Source organism: Sceloporus occidentalis, unplaced genomic scaffold (genome assembly GCF_023333645.1).
Source record: "Sceloporus occidentalis isolate IW3139 unplaced genomic scaffold, rSceOcc1.0.p SCAF_7, whole genome shotgun sequence".
Classification (NCBI taxonomy): domain Eukaryota; kingdom Metazoa; phylum Chordata; class Lepidosauria; order Squamata; family Phrynosomatidae; genus Sceloporus; species Sceloporus occidentalis.
This window is the reverse complement of record NW_028316987.1, coordinates 22,656,297-22,664,298: the sequence shown is the minus strand read 5'-3', so window position 1 is coordinate 22,664,298 and position 8,002 is coordinate 22,656,297.

Here is an 8,002-nt window from a genome sequence, read left to right as displayed (position 1 = left end):
CAAAGACATATTTATTTTCTCCTGAAGCAAGGAGAATTCATGAAAATTATTTATCCTCACACATTCAGATGAAGTAATGGAAGATTTACATTCTTACTAAGTACTTGTAAACAAGGATAAATTGATAGTGTATTATAAAGCTAGTTAGGGTTTTATACATGGGATCATCAGAACAAGGGGCAGAACAATATCTCAGAAGAGTTGGTGGGTTGGGGCAGACAATGAATTTGCCTCTGTTGTATCAAACATTAAACAAAACGACAAATTAAAAAAAATGGCATTGAATGTGACTAATAACAATGATGCATGCTTTAGGGTATAGCAATAAAATATGGTTTTTCAAATAGCCCAAGTTGTTTAGGGCTTTACATATCATAACCAGAAATGGGGGGAAAATCCTAGGATTTTGTTAAACAGGCTTGCTTTCAGCACCAGAGAGATGTTAAAATTGATATTCTTAGTAAGAATATTTATGTTAAACCTTACAAGAATGGCAAGACAACATGTTCTTGGTTTGCAAATTTACACATTTAGCAGGCTTCAGACATATCAAACAAGTACAAAACACGAGAACTCCTCCAGCAATGACTATGGCCACAAAAGAACATTACCTCCAAGTGCCATTCCAGACAGATGTCTCAGATGGATGACACAGTTCTTCTGGGAATCTTACAGGTCTTTATTCTTTCATTCACCTCCATATCTATGCAGAATTAATAAAACCTTTAATTTGGTCACAGTAAGATCTACTTTATTCTACTTCTTTCCTCCTCCTTTCCTTTTCATATCTTGTTTCTCCTCTATTTCTTCCTGTTATTTTCCTCTGAAATTTTACTAGCATGTTCCTTTGGAACAGGCAGATAAAGTGACATTTATTTTTGCATGAAATGAAATTTCTAAACAAATTGAGATTAAATAATATATAAACAATTATTCAGCTAATTGGTTTGCTGAAGTAGGTAACAGTCTTAAAATTATTCCTTCTCCCTTTTGTCCATCTTCCCAACCCCATGTCACAAGCTACTTCTTAACCACTTGTCCAACATTTTTTTAAAACAAAGACTTGAACGTCTATAGAATGTATCCATGAACAGGGGTGTAATCCATCTGCAATGGATTGAACAGAAATGATGTTTTCTTGGCACACTGCATAAATTTCAACAGTATCTAAATCTCATCCTCATGGGCCCTTGACCCATTCATCACATCTCTCTCTGTTTCCTACACTACATTGCAATACTCATTCAATACTCTCCTTGGTTGTTGGTAACAGATTTCTTGCTACCTTTGTCCCCCAGTGACCATCATTGAAAATGTACTTGCCACCTCATCTTCATATTCACAATGTTTTGAATGTCAATTGACATTCACATACATAAATGACTTATATAGGTCTGTCTCTGGATTCTCCACTTCAAAACATGCATCTGAGGAAGTTCACACTATCAAGTGAGACCTCTCTTTTTTTTAATGGAGCCCTGGTGGCGCAGTGGTTAAATGCCTGTACTGCAGCCATTTCACTCAAAACCACAAGGTTGCGAGTTCAAGACCAGCAAAAGGGCGCAAGCTCAACTCAGGCTTGCATCCTTCCGAGGTCGCGAAAATGAGTACCCAGACTGTTGGGGGCAAATTAGCTTACTTGCTAATTAGCTTACTTGCTGTTCACCGCGATGATCTTTGGAATAGCGGTATATAAATAAAACAAATTATTATTAATTAATTAATTATCAACTTCTTTCTTTCAGTAAGTCTCAAAAGTGCTACAAGATCCCTTTGTATTCTGATTTTCCAGGCTAACATAGGTATACCTTTGAATGTCTACTGATTTCCACTTCTATTGAAGAGCCAAGATGCATTAAGGGGCTCCTGCCTGCTTAAGTAAAATGTTCAAGTGCATAGTGGGGAATCAAAAAGAATTTTAATAAGTCTAGTGAATTGGTTATCATGCCTAGTTCCCAGGATCCAGGTTCAGACTATGACACAAACAGGGAAACAGAAAGGCAGGAGGATGTGCCAGTCTTTGAGACAGACAGTGACACTCCCCAGCAGCCACAATAGAGAGACATGGATTCAACAGTACCTACTGCGTTTATCCACAGTCCAGAAAAGGAGATGCTGCAACACTCAGAGTGTTAGGAAATGGTCATTAATCAGGCAACAGCTGTGGGAGTTTGCCAGACCATAAATATTCCAGCAATTCCCTCAGGAGGTCATTGCTGACAACCAATCATACTGGAAGAAGCCCCACCTTCATCTCTTGATTCCTGGCCCATGTTTCCAAAGAACTTTGGACCATGCATTGTAAGCTGAGCATGCTACAGGACATTCGTTTGAATTGATGCCTTTGATTTATTGCTGTACCCTACTGACCTGGGCTGGCTGAACTCTGAGAACTGTATGGTCTGAGGGGTAAGCTCCTATACATGACTGGGTCTGCTTCTGTTTTATCTCTGAGAGATTTTGCTCGATATGTTGCCCCAACTGGCCCCCAGGACAGGGCATTGGTGGGTGGAATTTTTGAGGACATTATACACATAAATAATTTTACACTCTTAAAACTTTTTACAAAGCAAATCTTAAAATTTACAGCGCTTTATAAATAAAGGATAATAATAATAATAATAATAATAATAATAATAATAATAATAGATGCATCTCCTGGAATTTGCCTATATACCACTTGTTGTGTGCCTTCAAGTCATTTCTCACTTCTGACAACCTTATGATGAACCTATCATGGAGTTTTCGTGGAAAGATTTGTTAAGGGGGGGGGGTAACCCTTGCCTTTCTCTGAGACTGCAACTTGTCCAAGAATGCGACTTGTCCAAGACCACCTAGTGGGTTTCCATGGACAAGTGAGGATTTGAACCCTAGTCTCCAAAGTCATAGTCCAACATTCAAACCACAACATTAAACTGGCTCTTAAAGGTCACTACTTCAGTTAAATCACTGGCAATTCCATTCTTTGTAAATTATATATATTAGACAGCCAACTTAGTCCAAAGAAAAATTGCCTCAGTTGTGCAATAACTTTATTAGAGCCAAACAAAATTTCACAAAATAATGAACAGGGTAGAGTGATGATGTTTTGTCTTCCAACAGAGTGGCAGACACAGCCAAGCCATCAGTTCAAGTATTTGGGGAATGGCCCAACACAGAGGGAAACATCTGCAGTGCAATCAGAACATAACAGCTGTTCCTGCTTCACAGCCTCTGCAGAAAACGTGAGCTGACAGATAGGTTGATTGCAGAAAGCAATGCTGCAGACAACTAATGAAAAACATGTCTTCCACTATTGAATCTGATACCTTGCTTTGGATCCTAGTCACTTCTGGTAATGGATTCTTCCAACTATTCTTTTGCACATCCCCTCACCTGGTTTGTTCTGCTCAGCTCTGGACAAACTTTCTCAGATTCTTGAACCCTGGACTGTTTTTAACCACATTCCACAAAGAGTTATTTATCACAAGAAGGAAGAGAATAGGACGGGAAAGCATTTCATCTGTTCATTTGCAGTGTGGCAAATAATACTGTCCTTGTTTTGATCAGGAATGCTTCACGATTTTCCAGATTAGCCTTTTTAGTTTACCCTCCCCTTAGAAATATTACTGATGTTACTGATATTATTGATATTATTATCTCCGCTTCCTTCCCCAGTGGTAAACACATCTTTCTCCCTCCAAACTAAAACTGAATCTGGATCTCATTTTTATTTTACCCAATATTTAACAGGATTTTTTTCCTTTTTAACACTTGTATTGTTTAATCTCTTTTTAATTAGTTTTTATTTTGGGTTTATATGTTTGGGGGGGGGTGTCAGGATATGTTATTCCTTTTTAATGATGATTGTAATTTTAACTGTTTGATGTTTTAATACCTGTTGTAATCTGCCTTGATTCCCTATCAGGAAAAGGCAGAATAGAAATAATAATAATAATAATAATAATAATAATAGTTATTTTGTTCTGAATCTATCATTACCTCCATTTTTTTTGCTCATCTTTAAATTTTGCAATATACTTTTCACCTTTAAAAGGTGGGGAAATGGGCATAAAATGTACGGATGAAAAGTAAACTTAAAAGTATTAAAAACCATGCACATTTTCATTTTTTTAAAAAATTATTGCCTCTGAAAGTTGAGGTTCCTTTTAGCTTTCAGTGTTAATATGAAAAAGCTTTCATTACTTTCAGGAAACCATCATTTCAACTTTCTAGAGAATAAATGTTAGATTTTCAGTGATAAATTGTCTCTGGGGATTTGATTTCAAGAGCAAAAAGAAAAAAAAACTCTGAAAGTCTTAAACATTCAAACTTTAAATGAGAGAATAGCATTTGTTTGTTTAGCACCTACTTATGGAAATATCCATTCTACGAATCCATAATAAAACTAAAGACATTATGTTTCTGAAATCTGCATACATTGCCAAGGGTTGAATTATGTTTCGAAGGAAAAAAAATGACATACTGCATCCAAAAATTTGGAAAATGTGCACAACTAAAAGCATACTTGATTCAAAATGCACAATGCGATGAGTATGTGTGTACATATGTTCATCTGGCCTGGGAGGGAGTGAAAAGGCAGGCTCAGCTCCATCAGGCCTAGCCTGAAGAAGAAGGGTCCTCCCTCCAGTCCATCTGCCATAGTCCAGGCTTCAGAGAGAGAGAAGAGCCACTGGACTTGATCCCTTTCCCCACCGCATTTCCCTTCTCCTTTTGTGTCATGTCTTTTTAGATTGTGAGCCTGAGGACAGGGAACCGTCTGAATAACTATCTATAAGCTATTCTGAGAGCCTTTAGGGCTGAATAGCGGAGTATAAATACTGCAAATAAATAAATAAATAAATAAAGAGTATATTGGGAAAATGCATAAAATGTGTGTATTTTTTTTTAAAAAAATGCAGAAAATGCATGTTTTTCTATACGAAAATTTTTTTGCTATGCCAAAAATAAAAATAAAATCTCAAACCAATGTGGAACTGGTACAGAATAAGATTGCCACTGGGATTTTGAGGAACAGTGAAAAAGAGACTGACAGATTTTCACATCCCTAATAATAACCAGATATACTAATGGGTTCATCAAATTAAAATGTCACCACAGCAATTGACTGTCAGGTCTGAAATAATTTTTGCTCAGATTCTTGAGGACGTAAAGGGATAAAGAGAATCTCTATGGGTTATATAAGCATTCCTGTCAGACAGTAAGTTAAGTTTTCTGAAACAAAATGCAACTTTAAGTCAACTAGAAGAGCACTAAGAAATGTAGAAGGCATTTTAGAGTATGAAAAACATAATAATATGCCGTGCTGAAAACCTTGCAAGTCCTGATTCAATGTCAATGGCTTTGGATGATATCTGTCAGTGATCAAGGCAGGGGATACATTTGCAAAATTAATAGTTGTGACTGTCTAAGGTTAGGAAAAGAAATGGCAACCAAATTAGATAATCTATTCTAATAATTTTTGTATCTCCCATATCAACAGGAAAAAACACTAATTTTTAGATCATTTGTTGAACAAACAATACTTTGATGAAAAACCCAGTCTGACAAATTTCAGATCACTTGAGGAAGGACCTAAAAATCTGATGGAAAACAGCACAACCCCAGGACTTGATGTTTTCTGATGGTGATGATTGTGCTTACTAGTTAGGTAAAGGTACAAGTAAAGGTAAAGGTTTCCCCTTTGAAATGATTATCAAGTTGTATCCAACTGCACGGGGCAGTGCTCGTCTCCGTTAATAAGCTGAGAGAGCCAGTATTGTTAGACAACTCCGTGGTCATGTGGCCAGCATGGCTACATGGAATGCTGTCTCCTTCCCACTGAAGTGGCACCTATTTATCTAATTGCACTTTTACATGCTTTTGAACTGCTTGGTTAGCAGAGGCTGGGACTAGTGACAGGAGATCACTCCATCACGCAGAACTTGGGTCTTGAACTGCCAACCTGGCGACCTTGCGATCATCAGAGTCAGCATCTTAACCACTGAACCACTGCATACAGGGAGCATTATATCCTTGCTAAACACCTTGTAAGAAGATAAGAATGTAAAGGCTAGAAACTTGTTGGCACACTCCACACACATAATTCATTATGTGTACAGTTGCAGTTTCTTAGTGCTTTCAGAGGGAATTGATGGTGGCAGCTGAAAGAAAAGGCTCCTGGATCTGTATACTCTGTTTCCTGAAGGTCTGGTTTCCAGGGAACAGATGAGGTAAACCTTATTGTCATTGTTATAATTTTTATACAGCTAAAAATCCACATCATACAAAAGTTTAATGTATAATTAAACTATCCGTAGAATTAAGAGCAGTCAAAAGCATGACCACTAAAAAGAAAATAGCAAATAATGACAATACAATGCATTATGAAAGACCCTTTTCCTCTGAACAATTTGCCCTCAAATCTTGCTCCATCAAAACTGTCTTCACCTGCTTATGGAATGATAGAAAGGAGGGCCCTCTCTTTAGGAAGGGAAAAGGGGAAGAGCCACTGAGGCATACTGCTCCAGTATGCCACCAGATGTTCCTATGATGGTGGTGGGACAGAGAGAATTGACTCTTCAGAAGATCTTAAAACAGAGCCAGACTTCTATGGAAGCATTTGGTCCTTCAGATCACTTGGACATGAACCAGATAGGGGTTTATAACTCTTTTAATATTTCATTTCACAGCAACCATTCAAAGGGACTTCAAAGGGATTAAATCAAAAAGCAAATTATCTTAAGCACTGGACAATTTATTAAAAATATAAGCAATAAGTTAAATACTGTAATAAGGTAAACAAATTGACCATCATCGTCCTCTTTTGTCCATCTGGATACCTTCTAAAAGTTTTTTGGGGAGGGGAATAAAAAAAGTGTTTTTGTGTTTTTTTTAAGAAAAGAAAGCACTGTTTATAGATTTCTATGAGTTTGTTTCAGTCCCTTTAAAGGTATCAGAGTCAGTGGAATCATCTTATCTTGGATCTGTAGATTCTATATACACTATACCAGGAGTGGACAAAGAGTGTCCCTGAGTTGTTTTTGTGGCCCCAAGGGCTCCCTAGAGAACAATTTCTTCTTGAAAAACAATTATTGTTTTTGAGAAATTGTTCCCAAATGTTCTCTAGGCAGTGTGGGAGGATTTTCATTTGCTATATCCCCCTCTGCTAGCCATTCTGTTCTTCACAATGGCACATGATACAATGATACATGCTTGTCATGTATTATTGGATACATTACAGTCTTTCCAACCTGAAAGCAGCTAAAGGGAGACTGGTTGTGTGTCTTGTGGAAGTGGTAAATGTCTCACTGTAGCAAGGGAAGTTTCCATTCTGCATAAAAGAGGCTGTGGTGAGGCCATAGATAGATAGATAGATAGATAGATAGATAGATAGATAGATAGATAGATAGATGGATAGATAGAGATTTGTTGTTGTTAGCTGCTCTCAAGTAAATTCCAACTCATGAAGATCATGTGGATGAGACATCTCAAAGAATCCCTATCTTCCACTGCCTCGCCCAAATGGTGCAAGGCTCTGCCCAGAAGCCCCCTGATCAAGTCTATCCATCTGGTTTGTGGTCTTCCTCTCTTTATTCTACCCTCTACCTTTCCTAGCATTATTGTTTTTTTCTAGAGATCCATGCCTTCTCATTATGTGGCCAAAGTACGATAGTCTCAACTTGATCATCTTAGCTTTCAAGGAGAGCTCTGGTCTGATCTGTTCAAGAACCCATTCATTTGTCTTCTTGGCTGTCCATGGTATCCTAAGTATTGTTCTCCAGCACCACATTTCAGTTAAGTTAATTTTCTTTCTGTCTGCTTCCTTCACTGTGCAGCTCTCACATTCGTACATGGTAATTGGAAATACAATGGCCTGGACAATTCTGACTTTAGTGCTCTGTTGTCTTTGCTCTTCAGTATCTTTTCCTTTTCTTTCCTAGCTGCCCTTCCCCTTCCTAGTCTTATTTCTTGACTGCAGTCTCCATTCTGGTCAGTGTTTGATCCTAGATATGGGAATTCT